The 18,079-nt window shown below is 35.0% G+C and overlaps 1 protein-coding gene across 31 annotated transcripts in view; it reads left to right on the top strand.

Annotated features, from left to right (window-relative positions):
• Positions 1 to 18,079, top strand: part of RALYL (RALY RNA binding protein like) — a 765,932-nt gene that overhangs the window by 223,312 nt on the left and 524,541 nt on the right. For 3 of the 31 annotated variants that reach the window (XM_085021178.1, XM_085021177.1, XM_021090626.2), the window contains one exon: positions 10,041 to 10,095. The exons of the other annotated variants lie outside the window; for them this stretch is intronic. The gene's annotated coding sequence lies outside the window, so the exon portion shown is untranslated. The remainder of the gene's footprint in view (positions 1 to 10,040; positions 10,096 to 18,079) is intronic. 31 annotated transcript variants of the gene reach the window in all.

The following is an 18,079-nucleotide window of genomic DNA, read 5'->3' as shown; positions in this document are numbered from 1 at the left end:
AGTAAATGATTTAGTTGATATAGGACTTAAAAGAATGTTCTGTCATTTATAAAGCACACAGTAAGTAAGCTTTCATCGTTGTATTATTTCTTTTCAACAAAATAGATCCTCCCTTGTCTCCTTGCTCTGTTATTTTTGGTTGTATTTCCCTTTTTAAGTATAAACTTGTCAATGATAAGCCAGTTAAAAACAACAAAATGTTTGTAATATTTAGTTTTTAAATTAATTGTTTATATCAAATTCCAAAAGAGAATGACCCCTTTAACCTACTATGGAGATGTTATGTTAATTTTAAGTATTTTATAGTTTAAGTACAAAAAATGATTTGATAAGAACCATTTTCTATGTTGATTAAAGAGTGTTTTTTATATCATTGTCATCTTCTTAATGCTTAAAAAAATATTACTCAAGTACTCAAGTTGGAATTTCAAAATGTACAGTAAGAAGGGAGTAGGAGAACACAATTTTTTTTGCTTGAATTCTCAGCGTATGATATGCATACAAAATGAGAAAGGAAATAAACTCTAGGATGAGTTTTTTTTTTTTTTTTTTTTTTTTTTTTTTTTTTGTCTTATTAGAGCTGCACCTGAGGCACACGGAAGCTCCCAGGTTAGGGGTCGAATAGGAGCTGTAGCCACCCGCCGGCCCACACCACAGCCACAGCAAGGAAGGACATGAGCCACGTTTGCAACCCACACCACAGCTCATGGCAATGCCGGATCCTTAACCCACTGAGCAAGGCCATGGATCAAACACACGTCCTCATGGATGCTAGTTGGGTTCATTAACCACTGAGCCACTACAGAAACTCCTAGGATGATTATTTATTTCAGTAAGTTACAGCTTTTTTACCAAAAGTGGGAGGTATTTTCCCCCCCCAAAGCACAGAGATCAATAAATGATCTAATTCTAGATTTAGAAACTAGGTAATATTTTTTTCAAAAATTGTTTGAAAATGAAATAAACACCATCTGGATGGGAATTTGGCAAAACCAGGGCAGATTTTTGTTTTAAAAAATGTAAATTGTTTTCAGAATGAGCTAGTGAAATATTTTATGCTTGACTTTTTCCCATGCTACTGTCTTTGAGGGCAACAACTTCAGCATCTGAGCTTTCTACTGCCATGCCCAAACTGTAAAACATTATTAGAAAAAATAAAAGAGTTTGATGATAGGTGTTTGCTACCTTTAAAGCTTCAGACTAACTCTCAGTTGATATTTAACAATCTCTCTTTTCTTCCTTTTTTTGTAAATGACTATAGTGGCTTTTCCAATATTTCACTGATCCCATCAGTTTCATGACATGATTCTTCCTCTAAACCAGATAATCTCAAGCCCCTTAATTTATTTTTAAAAATTTTTAATGATTTTTATTCTTTCCATTATAGTTGGTTTACAGTGTTCCATCAATTTTCTACTGTACAGAAAAGTGACCCAATGTCACACACATACTTATATACACATGCACACACATATGTATTCTTTTTCTCACATTGTCCTTCATTTTGCTCCATCACAAGTGACACATATAGTTCCTAGTGCTATACAGCAGGGTCTCATTGCTTATCCATTCCAAATGCAATAGTTTACATCTACTAACCCCAGATTACCAGTCCATACCACTCCCTCCCCCTCCCCTTTGGCAACCACAAATCTGTTCTCCAAGTCCATGAGTTTCTTTTCTGTGGAAAGTTTCATTTGTGCCATATATTTGATTCCAGATATAAGTGATATCATATGGTATTTGCCTTTCTCTTTCTGACTTACTTCACTTAGTATGAGAGTCTCTAGTTCCTACCATGTTGCTGAAAATGGCATTATTTTATTCTTTTTTATGGCTGAATAGTATTCCATTGTGTATATATACCACATCTTGTTAATTCATTCATCTGTCGATGGACATTTAAGTTGTTTCCATGTCTTGGCTTCTATCAAGCCCCTTAATTTAAATGAGGATCATTAAACTCTTTTCACTTTTTTTCATGGTTTTGTTCTTTAGAACAAGCAGTTCAGTTCAATTCAATAGTTTTTACCAACTGCCTGTCCTCAGGTTACCTTAGCAAGCACAGTCCTCACCATCATGAGGATTAAATGAAATGATCTATATAAAGAACTTTACATAATGCCAGACATGTAATAATGGTGACTATTATTTCTTTTTTCCTCTCTTAAATAGTGGGCAAAGATTCAACCACAGATTATTTGTTTAAAAACTTTTCTTTAGTTAAAATAATTGCCTTTGAAAATGAGACGTTGTTCCAGCTGTTGGAAATTGCCATATGTCTTCTAATCTCCAAAAATAACTGCATAAAATTGTGGTTAGGAGCAAAGGGGCACGAGTCAGACTCCCTGGCTCACATCCCCCTTTTGTTTAAAGCTGTGGGACAAATATCCAGACACTTAAATTTGTCTGTTTTCTCATTGGTTAAGATAGGATATACAAGAGAGCCTATAGCCAGTGTAATAAAGAGGAGGAAAGATGCCAATACCATTAGTATATATAAAGTGCTTGCAAGTGCCTGGTACATGCAAAACAGTCAAAAATGTTAGCTGTAACTAGTTACATGCATTCAATATTCATTACTTCTGCAAATATATTAAAACCTTGATCAAATCTTGATTTGATTTAGACTACAAGACAATTAAAAGTATACTCTTTCTAGCCTAAAGAGGAACAAATATTAAGGAACTAAATACAAAAATACAAATAAAACTACAAACTAGTGAACCAAAGGAATCTGACTGAGTATGGAAAATGGAACAGGTGTGAGACACTAAGGATGCGTAAGGGCTCACTCAAATTTTATTTCTTTTTATTTTGCTTTGAAAGAGGTAATGCTTTCTCTATAATAAAAACCAAAACAGGAGTTCCCATCGTGGCATAGTGGTTAACGTATCCGACTAGGAACCATGAGGCTGCGGGTTCGGTCCCTGGCCTTGCTCAGTGGGTTAAGGGATCCGGCGGCGTTGCCATGAGCTGTGGTGTAGGTTGCAGACGTGGCTCGGATCCCATGTTGCTGTGGCTCTGGAGTAGGCTGGTGGCTACACCTCCGATTAGACCCCTAGCCTGGGAAACTCCAGGGCGGCCCAAGAAATGGCAAAAAGACAAAAAAAAACAAAAAACAAACAAACAAAAAATATTATCTATATTCTTTACCTGAACATATACTTAGATTCTTCTTCTCGCGTGGATCCTAAATTGTCCCTTATTAAGGAAAGCAGGACATTTGGGGTCTGGAGAGATTTTACTGTGCCTATCATTTATATTACAAGTGAACTGCAAATCCCAAAGGCTTTTACATTGTAAGATGATATTAGTAGTTGGGATACTAAGGTCTCAGTTTTACTTCTTTAATAACCTCCTAATTATAGAATTCTTTTCCTTTAATTTCAGCTTTTATATTAATGATGAAAGTAATCTGCAATCTCTCTCAAATAACTTTTATGCTAAAAGCAATTAAATAGATATCTTCTTGGCTCCTTTGAGAGAAAATAGATTTACACATGCAGGAAAAACTTGGCTGTTAAGGGCCCAGGTAACTGCAATCATCCAACAGTTAATAGTACCAGCAATTGGGCTCAAGGGGAGGCATATAGTACAAGGTAAAAACATTTTGATCCAAAATTTCAAGGTGCATTTGTAAATGGTGTACTTATCAAGAGGTTATGAAAGCAAAATACTACAGACTGTGGAGGATAGATAGATGGCAAGTTTACTGAAAGCAAAGGCAAGAAGAGGAATCAAAGAAAGCAAGCAACAGAGGAGAAACAAAAAGGTCAACAATGGCCTCGCTAAGGAAACATTTGCTATAATTCCCTTCGCATTGCTGTTTTATAATATTAATTAAATAAATACTAAGTATGGAATTATGTACATAATTGGAATGAATTTTTTCTGTTTCTTCAAATCCCATTGTCAAAATTAGAAGTCTCCAATAAAACTGTCATTTTATTTTTAATTATCTCTATCTTATTTTATTTTTAAAAATTTTATTGGATTATACTCTACTTACAATATATTAGTTTCAGGTATACAGCAAAGTAAATGTTATACATAGACATATATCTATTCCTTCAGATTCTTTTCCCATAGAGGTTATTACAGAGTATTTAGTAGATTTCCCTGTGCTAGACAGTAAGTCCTTGTTACTCAGCAATTCCATATATAGCGGTGTGTTTATGTCAATTCCAACCTCCTATCTTATTCCTCCCCCCAGTGTTTCCTGTTTGTTAACCATAAGTTTTGTTTTGAAATCTTAGATTTTTTTTTTTTTTTTGGTCTTTTTACCTTTTCTAGGGCTGCTCCCATGGCATATGGAGATTCCCAGGCTAGCGGTCTAATCAGAGCTGTAGCCACCAGAGACACAGGAATGCGGGATCTGAGCCGCGTCTGCAACCTACACCACAACTCATGGCAATGCCAGATCTTAACCCACTGAGCAAGGCCAGGGATTGAACCTGCAACCTCATGGTTCCTAGTCAGATTCGTTAACCACTGCACCACGAGGGGAACTCCAAAATCTTAGAATTTAAAACTATTATTTTAAGACCGCTAAGAGCAGGTTCTGGGAATTTAAACAGATTTAGGTATTTTAAAGTTTTATTTTTTTTAGTTAACTGTTTTTCAGTTATCTTTATACCTTGTGCAACATTTTCATTAATTTTAAGAATTATAAATGAATATTATAAATGTTTTGAAACTTAGACATATTTAGTTTTGTTGGGAAATGTAGATATTATTCTGACTTGTCATTGTATGTTTACAGAAGAAGGAAAAAAAATCCCCTCTTAACACATACAGCTATATTGATGCCCCAATTCTATATATTTAGATATGTTTTGGGAAAAGTAACTTAATTTGGTTGGGCATTCCAACATCTTTCATTATATGTTTTGCATATGAAGAGAGAATTTATCTCACTTTGTCTTATTTTTTTTCATGATTCTCTGGAATGTATTCCTTGTAGAAAGCCTTATATTTAAAGTTGTCAAACACAGTTGATCTTCAATTAGAACATGCATAAAAGTGCAAATTGTTGTAACATCTATCTTATGCTTTACTCAAAATGAAGGAGAAATGCATACGGTTTATATGAATTGAATAGATAATCTTCATTTTAAGAATGATTTGCATATGGAATGAGTGTTATTACAGGGAGTTACTAATGTAATCAAGATCAGTTTCTTGTTTTCTATTTTAAATCATGAACCAAATCTTTCATCATTAAATCTGAAGCTTAGATTTTGCTGGCTGGAATGTATTATTATTTCTACTCTTATTTTTCTTTGTATGGCATATATGTCAATGAGGTTTTCTACTTATTGAAAAATCTCATTATGTATGCTAGATTTGTATATTATTTTTAATGTAACATCAAATCCTTTTTTAAATAAATAAGTTTATTATGAATTTATAAAAGAATGTACTTAAACTAAACTTCTAGTGTGTTAAAAAAAATATGGTCTCATAATGCCCCTCCCTTTTGGTTCCCTTTGAGATTTATCATTTTCAGATAATTTCCTGATAAAATGTTACTACTTTTTAAATTTTCTTGAAAATTATATTCATCTTTGTTGATATAAATTCTACATCAGTGGTTATTCTTTGTAGTAAAGAAACATTAATAACATTTTTGCTGTTTTTATTCTCTTTTGGTGTATTCCTGATGATATTCCTTCTGTTTTATTCATAGTTCATTAATGTAAAGTTTCCAAGAGAAAATTTGCTGAAAATAGCCTTTCTTATTATATGTAACTATGGCTCAAAAAGTTTACTTATATCTGTGTTTTATTTTTTTTATTTTATTTTTTTGTCTTTTGACTTTTTTAGAGCCATACCCATGGCATATGGAGGTTCCCAGGATAGGGGTCTAATCGGAGCTGTTGTTGTCGGCCTATGCCAGAGCTACAGCAATGCCAGTTCCAATCCGCATCTGTGACCTACACCACAGCTCATAGCATCACCAGATCCTTAACCCACTGAGCGAGGCCAGGGATCGAACCTGCAACCTCATGGTTCCTAGTCGGATTCGTTTCTGCTGTGCCACGACGGAACTCCCCTGTGTTTTAAATGACTACATATCTTAAGTTTATCTATTGTCAGGAAAGTGGAACAAATAAAGAGGTAGACCAATTGTCTTAATTGACTGATGCAAAATAGATCATCTAGCACCCCTAAGTTTTTGTACTTTTTCACTATAATTTGATAGCATCCAAGATGGATAATTTTGTTAGGTTTTTTTAAAAATAAATTTTTTTGGAGTATAGCTGACTTAGAAAGTTGTGTTAGTTTTGGGTGTAAAGCAAAGTAAATCAACTATACATATACATATATCTGTTCCTTTTCAGATTATTCTCCCATACAGGTTATTACACAGTATATTGAGAAGATTACCTTGTGCTATTTAGAAGGTGATAAATGATTTTGAATATAGTTGATGTATAGACTTACATAGATTCAGCTATCAACATTAATATTTTCATTAAAAATCTAATAAAGTGCCAGTGCCATATTATCACTACAGATGAAGTGTCCAAATATTTGAAAAGAAGTATTTTTGTTTGCATTTTTATGGCTTGCTGGTATTTATATTTTATTTTCCTTCAAAGTATTAAAAACGTTGTTTTGGGAGAGACCTTAGAGGTCCATACTGTAACCCAATTACATGTCGTAGGAAATCTGTTGTAAGAGAGAAGATTATACTGCTTCTGTGTTCTGGTTCCCATCCTAGTACTATACTGGTTCTCTCTTTGGATGTATGTAGCAACCAGCTAGAGCTCTTTAAACATGATTAGATATGCCCTAGCAACACTGAAATCCAAGATTCAGAGTGGGTCTGAGGCATTTGTAATTTTTAAATCTAGAAGTGATTGTGATAGACTGTCAAGACTGAAAATCTTTATTTCATGCATTTAATCTTCCAGAAAGGATATAAGGACTCAACATGATTTCTTACCAGCAGAACTGAAATTAGAATTAGGCCACTTGATACTACTTTCACTATAAAATACTATCTATGTTTTGAAAGAATCGAAGTATTCTATTTGTATAGCCACAAACATAGCAAACAGTTTCCTTGCCTGGACTCACCAGGCAGCTGTGCAATTCTAATTGAATTGTTAAATTCCTCTGTGTCTTAGAGGCACTGTACATCTAGAAATAAAAAAACCTCTATGTTTGCACAGGTAGCAAAAATAAGTTCCTGAGTGCCATGGTAATATTACTTAATTACTCAATTTTAATTATGTGAATCTTTGTATGTGTAAAGAATTTTTATGTATAATTTATATAGGACATGCACTGATTCTCTTTTATCAACACGCTTCCTTCTCATTTATTCATTCATTCTAGAACTGTTAAACCTTTATCACATCTGTTTCTCTTGGATACCAATGTCAGTCATCAGACTTTTTCAATATCAACAAAAATACTTAAGGATCATTTAAAGATGAATTAAAGGTTTATAGATATCTTTATATCATACAAATTTACTGCTTATTTGGCACTTGGAGATGTCTTATACTGTAATCATGCTTCATCAATGAAAGAAAGCTGGTTCTCCATATGGGCACTAACTTTTTATTCATTCAGTATTTATTGAGCATTTGTTATGTGCCAAATGCAACGTCGGAGCTGGTCTTTCATTCTGGTCTTTCATTACACATAAGAACTACTGGTTAAGACAGATATTAAGCATCACACAAATATATGTAGAATTCAACTTGTGATAAATGCATTAGCCCAAGGAGCTAAGCTTCTGTGGTAGGAGTTGGGCTAGACAAAGGGTCAAGGGAAGGTAAGGCTTCCCTGGGAAAGTGGCACTTAAGCAAGCTTCACATGATAAGGAGGCATTAAACAGACAAAGAGGGTGGAAAATGGTTCTCATATGAAGGTAGAAGAGTAAATTCAAAGATTTGTTACTTTCAATGATACTATTTGAACTATTTTGGGTAGGTTTTATTACAAAATTACTGTTATCTTTGTATGGGTAATATATTGAAATGGTGAATTCGGTTTTGCTGAAGGTCATCCAAAACTAGAGTGACCTTTTGCAAATTTGTCTTAGTGGAACAGTCCTAGTGCACACTTTTCCAGACTTAATTATTAATGTTTTACTCCCAAATGTGTCCTAGCCTGGGTGATGAATTTTATGGTCCACTTATCTGAAATGAGAGCCAATATTATTTACTCAATTCTTTGATCAAATTACAGAAAAATGAAGTCTGGGAAAGGAAAACACATCTTTCTTATATTTTTAATATGATTACTTGCTGTAGAGCAATAAACTGCCAACCAATGTTTCTTCCTTCTTCCTTCCTTTTCTTCCTTTTTTAACTTAAAGCACTACAATATTTATAGAATGCCTACATTATGTCTGGCCAAATGCTAGGCAGTGAGTACATAGTAGTAAAAGAAGAAGAGGAAACAAGATGAACTTGAGGCTTTTGAGAGTTTAGGAACAGCTGTAACATGTGCACCAATTAAAGAAGAAAAAAAAATGAGAGGTTTTACTGATATTCCAAAACTATGAAATGAGAAAGTCTGCGCTTTCAGATTCTTCATGCCCAAAGCTCCAAGAACTAGGCAGGGCCCTCTTTGGAGGGTAGAGATGGAAAGTCCACAGTATTCAGTAGATAGAAGAAAAATGCTAGGAAAAACTTCTTGGAAAGCATGAACTATTTTCTTTTGATGGTGATGCTACTTTTCTTTTGAGTTGCAACGAAATCCGTGGGCTTGACATAGTATCATAAAATCAGATGGAGACATTCAGCCCTCCAGTGTCTTTTTTTTCTTTCCTAAGTTTGTCATGGTTCTTGTTGCTGGAATCATAGTCATCTTTCTTTCTTACTCTCACTCCATAGTGTGATACTGCTATCTTCAGATATCAAGCTGGAAAAGGGGTATGGGTTCCCTCTATGTTGGATTCACCACACATGTATCCTAATGCTATCTCAAGGAGGAAGAGACAAGACAAAGGGCCCACCACCCAGACACACTTCATTTTGATATTTATCTCGCACCCCTCTCCAATTCTCTTTTTTTCTCCCCTATTCCAGAGAACAAATAGTACCTCTTAATTGAGGAAATAGTAAAATCCTAGCAAATATTTTAAAAATTCTATTGCTTGTCTCAGATCATTAGCTTTTGGAAATCAAAAGTTAAGAATTTTGTTTTTCTATTCTGTTCCATCCCCCTGCCCTTTTTGGAAAAACATGAAGGTCTTTTTTTCCCTCCTAAGTGGCTGAACAAAGAATAACCTAATGACTTAAAGGAAATATGGGAATTGAAATCTATCCTATAATTCATATCCATCACCTGTTTTTTTTTTGTTTGTTTGTTTTGTGGTTTTTTGCATGTTTTTTTTTAATTTATTTATTTTTTTTACAGAGAGTCATTGCTGACCTCTTTATAGTCTAGTTACAGTTGCCAGGTGCTCTCACTTGACAAGCTCTATGCTGTCTAATCTAGGCATCTGCATACAGCTTGGTGCTTAAAAATATTGACTCGAGTCGGATGGATTTGAATTTCAACTATGTTATTTACTGATTATGGGACTTTGATAATTATACAGTAGCATCTGTAAAATGAAGGTAAAAATAAAGCCTTCCTAAGCTTCTATTGGGAATAAAATAATGTAATCCATGTAGAAAACACACAGCGCAGTCCTTGGCATATACTAGGCACTCAGTAAACATTAGCTAGTATTATAAACCTTTAATGGCAACTTAACTTATATGCTATATGGAACTGCTGCTGTCTGAGTAGAAATAATTTAGCAGGAGAGAAAACTCTGTCCCCAAGCTTTCCTCCTCCAATAGAAATGAATCATTCTCTTGCTAGAATGCCATTAAGAGTCTATAAACTCCAAGTTTAGTACTTAACTAAAAATTACATTCACTTGAATATAAGTGGGACCCTAAATTTAGTCTTCTAGTTTTAATGTAACTCCATTAAGATCCTTAAATTCAGTAAATTTAGTGTCTTTTGTCTCCTTCCACAAACCAACCTCGTGTTTCTTTTTTCCACTTATCTTCTCACAGGGCCAACATCTTTGAGCTTTTTCCATTTAATATCCCTGGAACCTTTAAATCTGAGGTAGGCTTCCCTGGCATTGTCTTAATGTCTTCCTAACAATTTTCAATACTGTCTTGTGCTAAGTACTACCTAGTTCTCTCTTTAGTGCATCCACTATTTCCTCTGCACCTGTCTCTGATGCCTGTTGTGTTTTTTCTCCAGTTCACATGTGGAAACACAGGGTGCGGGGGAGGTATTGTGAGCATCTCAATTTCCATTACCTCTTTCAAGGGTTGTTTTTTTTCAGCCCTCCTCCCCCCTTTCTGTGGCTAATGCGCTCCAGTCATGCTATGTTTCTTCTTGTGACCTTCTTGTAGATTCACAGGGACTTTGCTTTATAGCTCATCTTCCTATGCATCATTCTTTTTTTGTCATCACTAGGGCATACTAAGCTTCCTTGACCCCTTTATTATCAATGTCCAGGAACTCCATTCTGCTTTAGCAAACTTGCTTTTTGTCATCACGTCTAGTTTTGTTTCATTGTCCTACCTGGAGCTCAGTGTCTCTCCCAGGCTTTTCAACTCTATTCCATTCTGCACCTATAGCATCATCCTTCTGACCTGCCATGATTGAATAGACTTAACCTGTCTAGCCCTATACTGAAATGCCTATTAGAACTGCTAATAAACATTACGATCTTAACTTTTACATGTTTTTCAACAGCCTCTTGTCTGATTTTGCAAAGCAGCAATTCAAAATTTTTCCCTCCAGCTAATTATCAAACTCTGTCCTATCCTGATTCCATTGGAAACTTGATCACTGCAACAGTGGGATCCAGTTGCAGCATCCATTCTTAGGAAGCAAGATTTGTGTGTGTGTGTGTGTGTGTGTGTGTGTGTGTGTGTGTGTGTGTTTTGTCCTTCGAGAGTAATATCCTTAATTGACAGCTTAGGGTGACAAATAAGTCTGGGTTTGGTTGCTATCATTGCAACATCTGTGCAGCATCACTTGGGGCAAATAAAGCATAAAAAATAAAGCATCTATATGTATAAATAAATAAAGCATATATGTATTTTTTCAAAACATAAGGAAATCCAAGATAACTGAAAATCTCCCCATCTGTTTTCCTAAGCCGAAATTCAGGGCAATTTTACTACTTTTGAAGGCCCATTTATTAAGATTAAAAACCAAAGAGGACATTTGCTTCAGTTATTCAAATGGAAAAGAGCAGATATGTTCATGGGAGAAGACTGAATGTTAAAAGCATTTTAACAGGGTGGTACATACCATTGTTTGCCTCAGCGACTGGAACAGCCTGTCAATCCGAAGTCCAGACTTGCCTTTCTAGTCCTCACTGATTCCAGAGTCTCTTTGTATAAAGAAGCTGTAGTGTAGTGTTCTTACTGTACTTTATCTAGGAATGGCTCTCAAATTTAAACCTCCATGGAAGGATCTTGGGAACCTGGTAAAGTAATGGTTTCCAGGCTGCCTCCTACAGATTTCGATTTTGGGCTTGACCAGTAATCTGCATTTTAATTAAACATTTTGTGTTTCTCTACTGCTGCTGCTCCAAAAATCACATTTTGAGAGGCCACTGACCTACATAATGATGTCCAAACAAATTTACGAAACAAATGACCTTTCAAAGTCCATTCTTTACTATCATTTTGTCTGCCCTTTCATATTCTTTGCTTATATATTACTTGTCTTCTCATATTTCTTTCTCTACTCTGTGTGTATGTGTATGTATATATATGTATACACACACATAAATATATATACATATAAAATGGCTCAAAATATTTGCTCATATTGAAATTATTTTTAAAATTAAGATTTATGCAGAATATATAAAAATAATTTATTAGTATAGTTTCCTTGTTAAAAATATGTTTTTATTTCTCAAAGCTAATGTTAGACTAAAAAGACATTCAGGTAGCAAAGTGGTCATGATAATAAGAGCTTTTGAGTCCATAGTCATAAAATTTCCATCACTTCTAAGGAGTTCCACATGTATCTTGGCTTCATTCTAACTTGGGCTTTGAAAAATTGGTTTGAATTCAGATTTAGAGTTTAAATGATTTATCGTCTTTTGTGTTTTTTAAAGTAGAGCTAGTCAGAAATGGCTCTTGGTTAAAAATCTTAAACACGGAGCTCTTGTTCTAAATGGGTTTAGTCAGCCTTAATCCAATTAAAGATTTCTCTCTTTCCTTGACCCTTTGTCACTGTCTTTGCTTATTGCTTCCAGAAATTAAGTTAGAAAATTTGCTGTAATATCTTTATCAACTTTTTTTATATCTTCAAAATACATGCTTACATGTGCACAGAGACACACATGTATATAGTATATTATAGTATATTCATGGGGTGAATGTACTCAGAAAAATAACATATATGAGTTACTTGTTATAACTACCATAGGAACCTTTACTTTAAAACTCCCAAATTATCTGATGAAGCAGAAGTTCAACATTAAAGAAATTAACTGTTGGAGTTCCTGTTGTGGCTCAGTGGAAACGAATCTGACCAGGATCCATGAGGTTGTGGGTTTGACCCCTGGCCTCCCTCAGTGGGTTAAGGATCCGGTGTTGCCATGAGCTGTGGTGTAAGTCGCAGATGTAGCTCAGATCCTGCATTGCTGTGGCTGCGGCATAGGCTGGCAGCTACAGCTCCAATTAGACCCCTAGCCTGGGAACCTCCATATGCCACAGGTGCAGCCCTAAAAAGACGAAAAAGCCAAAAAATAAAATAAAAAAGAAATTAACTTTTGTTATGTCTACTAAGATAACACAATTTATAATTTATAAACTACTTTTAGGGTGTATCACACACTCGTTTAAGGGAAAAATTGTCTACTGTTCAATTTTTCTTCTTTTATATATGTTCTTGGATTTATTTTCACTTGAAAATTTTATATATTTTTTTCTGTTTGTTTTAGGAAATTTATGGCCACTTCTCCTTATCCAAAGAAAGCCAAGCAAAGCAAAACAAAGCCAAAATGCCTTTTGATAGGAAAGGCAGAGTGTCTGAGTGAGAGGTTTAAGGAAGGGGCAAGAAGAAGCATATTCTATGGTTTAATGCTCCGGGCTTACAAAAGCATTGTGTTGGAATGGTAATTGGATTTCTGAGCATTGCTTTTGAGAATAGACTGCTTAAATCATTGAAAAGGAAATCATTGCAGAAAAGAAGCAGTGAAGAATTGCACAGGCTGTTTGAGTACTTACAAAATAAGAATAACATAAGGAACAATGAAGCACTAGTTTAGTGCTGTTGAGATTTGACATCTTTAAAAACCTGATATAGTAGCTGTAGTTTTGATCTTTATTCTTTTGTTGAATATAGTTTCAGTGTATTTTGGACTGATATCTTAAATGAGAGCTGAAATACATGAGACCTTTTACATGCTTTTATAGAAAAACAAAACAAAACAAAACATTTTTTTCCCCAAAGGCTGCATGATACTTCTGTATGAAAAATAGAGATGGATAGGTATCCATCTCTATTTTTAGTTTGTCTTACATGTTTACCACTGAGGCAGTTGACTTGCCATTCTTAAAATGTTAGAGGGAATTCCTGTTGCGGTGCAATAGGAATGAATCTGACTAGCATCTATGAGGATGCAGGTTCAGTCCCTGGCTTTGCTCAGTGGGTTTGAGATCCGGCATTGCCATGAACTGTGGTGTAGGTCTCAGATGCGGATCTGATCCTGGGTTGCTATGGCTGTGACATAGACAGGCAGTTGTAGCTCCTATTCAACCCCTAGCCTGGGAACTTCCATATGCCATGGGCGTGGCCCTAAAAAATAAAAGCCAAAAAAAAAAGTTAAAGGATTCCTAGATCCCTGAACATTAATATAAACAGAGTGGCTGGCACAGAGGAAGTATTTGCAAATTATTTTGATGTGTTAGGAGAAGCTTAAATGATGGAGGTGGGGGAAAGTTTGGGTATCCTCCTCTTAAACTCTCCAATTGAATTTCCCGTCTGCAATTTATTTTATTTTATTTTTTATTAAAGTATAGTTGATTTATAATGTTATGTCAGTTTCTGCTGTACAGCAAAGTGACCTAAAAGAATATTCTTTTTCTCATATTCCATCACATTCTATCATAGGTGATCGGATGTAGTTCCCTGTGCTATGCAGTAGGACCTCATTGCTTATCCCTATTAAATGTAACAGTTTGTAGCTACTAACCCCAAACTCATAGTCCATCCCACTCTCTCCCCCACATGTAATTTTAAGTAAAACATGGCATTTGCTGGGCAAATAGAGCCTAAGACACATTCCCTAGCCTTCTTTCGATAAGCCCAACCCACTGTCCTTGAATGGCATGGCCATGGACAAAACTCTTACCTTCAGGTAACTTCCATGTATGTATTGCTCCTACTCCCAGTTTTAGCATTTTGCTCTAAAAAAGGAGGAGGAAACAACAAAAGACTGAACACAGATTTCCAAAAGAATTTGCTAAACAAATTGTCCCATTTTTCATTGACATTATGCAACTTAGATGTTCACTTATCCTTGTTAAATTTGCCACAGTAGGAACATTTGTTGAGAACATTTTCTGTGCTAGACAATCTGCTAGTTACCTTAATTCTGTACTTAATGTGTGCTTTCCAATCACCTTTTCTTTCTTTTACAGGGAGAGAAGGGAAAACCCAGATAGTGATAAAATTTTCTCAGGGACGCCATAGCTAGGATTTCAGTCCCCTTTTACCTGCCTCAAAAATATTTCTTTCCCTCTATCAGCTTGTCATATATTTTAAGCATTAGTTATATTTGAAGACAGTTTTGTCTTTGGGGAATAGTCATTGCTTTTTTGAGATTCTTTTTATTTCTGTACTCTGTTGTTAAGTTCAAACACAGATATGCTCTTCTTTTTGTTCAGAATGAGGAAAGAAAGTCAGAGTGGTAATGTGCAGGGACTAGAAAAGCATTCTTATTCTCCACCTGAGACAGAGCTTTATAGAGACAATAAGAACCACTGTGTGAAAACCAGTGAGTGTCAGTGGCTTACTCTAGTGTAAAATTTGAAATTATTCCATGAAAGGATTTTCAGGAAGAAAATTTTTAGAAATTAGGGGCTTCATGTTTTATCTGTAAACTGTCATTCCAGGTCAGGGTTTAAGTGCATAAATAATCAGCAGGAGAGAGTTATCCATTTGAAGCCAACATTCAAATACAATTTTCTGTTTTTCCTGCAGAATACACTCATGCCTTTTCATTTATCAAAACATATTCTGAGGGTATAAAATCAAGATAATTTTGTAAAAGTTATGCAAAGTTATGTAATTTTATAAAAAGCCTTGTTATTTATAAATTTTACGTATAAGACAAAAATGTACTTTTAAAAGTAAAATTATGAATAATAGTTTTGAAAATTTTAATACTGTGAGCATTACTTATTTAAAAAACTTTCTTACTACAAGCCAATGAAAAAATGCTCTACATCACTAATTATTAGAGAAATGTAAATCAAAACTACAATGGTCAGAATGGCCATCTTTAACAAGTCCACAAATAATAAATGCTGGAGAGGGTGTGGAGAAAAGGGAAGACGTCTATACTGTTGGTGGGAATGTAAATTGGTACAATCACTATGGAAAAGAGTATGGAGGTACCTTAGAAAACTAAATATAGAACTATCATATGATCTGGCAATCCCACTCTTGGGCATATATCAAGACAAAACTTTCCTTGAAAAAGATGCATGCACCCTTATATTCATTGCAGCACTGTTCACAATAGCCAAGACCTGGAAACAACCTAAATGTCCATTGAAACGTGGATGGATTAGGAAGATGTTGTATATATACACGGTGGAATACTACTCAGTCATAAAAAAGAGCAAAATAATGCCATTTGCAGCAACATGGATGGAACTAGAGACTAAGTGAACTAAGTCAGAATGAGAAAGGCAAATACCATAAGATATCACATATCTGGAATCTAATATATGGCACAAATGAACCTTTCCACAGAAAAGAGACTCATGGACATGGAGAGCTGACTTGTGGTTGCCGGGGGGGCGGTGGTCAGTGGGATGGACGAGAAGTCTGGGATTAATAGATGTAAACTTTTACAATTGGAGTGGATAAGCAATGAGATCCTGCTGTATAGAACAGGAAACTATATCTAGTATATCTAGTCATTTATGATGGAACATGATGAAGGATAATGTGAGAAAAAGAATGTGTGTGTGTGTGTGTGAGACTGGGTTATTTTGCTATACAGTAGAAAATGACAGAACACTGTAAACTGACTATAATGGAAATAAATAAAAATCATTAAAAAAATAAAAATTTCCTTACCAGATAGATTCAGAATATATAAATAAAAATACATAAATCGTTATTATCAAAGCAGATTATGGTGATGAGAAAAATGTTTCTCTTGCATATTTCTTTCATAACTAGAGTTAACCTCACTTATTTTTGTTCCAAGATGGGACAGTGTGTGCCACAGCACTGAAGCAGCGATAGCAGACAGTATGTGCACCGCACAGTCATTCAGCTGGGTTTCATGATGTCACATTTACTTTTGTCGTGATGTTAGGCTTGTCAGTTATCCTTCCTGAGCATGAGTTTCTCTTATGTAAAGTAGGGCATTAACATCCAGTTCATAAAAATTGCAGGCTGAATTAACCAACCAATATAGTAACATAGTAGTGGTAGCCGGCGTACCAACACCTTAACCCTATGACCACACTCTTCTCATCCTTGGAGGAATTAGTATACTTACCCTCACAACAGCCTTATAAAGTATCATGTGTACTGGCCACCTCCCTTTACATATGAGGACACTAATAGAAAGAGGGGGAGGTTACACAGCAGAGGAGTGTCAGAACCAGCATTGGAAGCCAGACATTTTGACTTCACACATCAAAGTACCGTACACCTGATCAGTTTAGTATGCTGACTCCCACCACCAACAGCACACTACATTTCTCAAAAAATATCCCTGTCTATTTGTCTATCCATCTGTATATTTAGTTATGTGTTGAATTATGTCATTCAAAATGATATGTTAAAATCCTAATCCTCGGTACCTCAGAACGTGACTTTATATGGAAAATGGGTCATTGCAGATGTAATTGGTTAAGATGACATCATACTGGAGTAGAGTGGGCCCCTAATCCATTATGACTCATATCCCTATAAGATGATAACATTCAAAGGAAAATGCCATATGAGATAGTTATGCAGCTAAAAACAGAAGAACACCAAAAGCCAAAAAGAGACAGAGAAAGACTCTATCCAGAGTGTCAGGGGAAAGTGGTTCTGCTGACATTTTGATTTTGGACCCGCAGCCTCCAGAATTGTGAGACAATAAATTTTTGTTGTTTTAAGCCACTTAGATTGTTGGTTTGTGGACTTTTTAATGGGACTTCTAGGAAACTAACATAAAATATATACATGCTATTTAGATAAATTTATGTATATGATAATGAGCAAGGTATCAGGTATAATTACTCAATAAATGTTTATTCCTGTCTTCATACAGATTACTAGTATAAAAATATGTGCTGAAGTCAGTTTTACAAAACTACCTCTTCCTGTACATCTTTTCTTAAAGTTAAAAATCTATAAAACATTGGAATTCTTATAGACTCCATCAGGAGACAGATATATATCTCTGTGGATACAGGTGTTTCTTTTCCCTTCAGCCTTGTACCAAATGTACCTAGAACTTGCCATTCATAATTCCCACAGCGCTTATAATTTATGGCACTCAGGTGAATACTTACTGAGGTCTGTACCACTGTGCAGTGTTAATTTTTATTTCATGTCTGTTATTTTCTTTCTGTATTTAGATTATACATTCTTAGAGAGCAGGAATTCTGTTTTGTACTTTTGTAGAATACCAAATAACTAAAACAGAATGATGTTTATGTATAGAGTATAATTTTTTTTTCAAATTTTAGACCATGACAAGAACTATGATTTCAGTCAGTGATATTCACATCAGATACATGGGGACCACCTTTGTTTAGCTTAATGGTGTCTTCTGTTCTCTAGGAGGGCATTGCAGGAAAGTATATTAGTGTGCTAGGGTTGCCATAACAAA

The sequence above is a fragment of the Sus scrofa genome, chromosome 4, assembly GCF_054392235.1.
Source record: "Sus scrofa isolate SSC_HxYL_T2T_F1_AM1 chromosome 4, Sscrofa_HxYL_maternal_Yorkshire_Landrace_v2.0, whole genome shotgun sequence".
In the NCBI taxonomy this organism is placed as follows: Eukaryota; Metazoa; Chordata; class Mammalia; order Artiodactyla; family Suidae; genus Sus; species Sus scrofa.
Note: the sequence above shows the minus strand (reverse complement) of the source record. Positions and strands in the feature narration are given on the sequence as shown.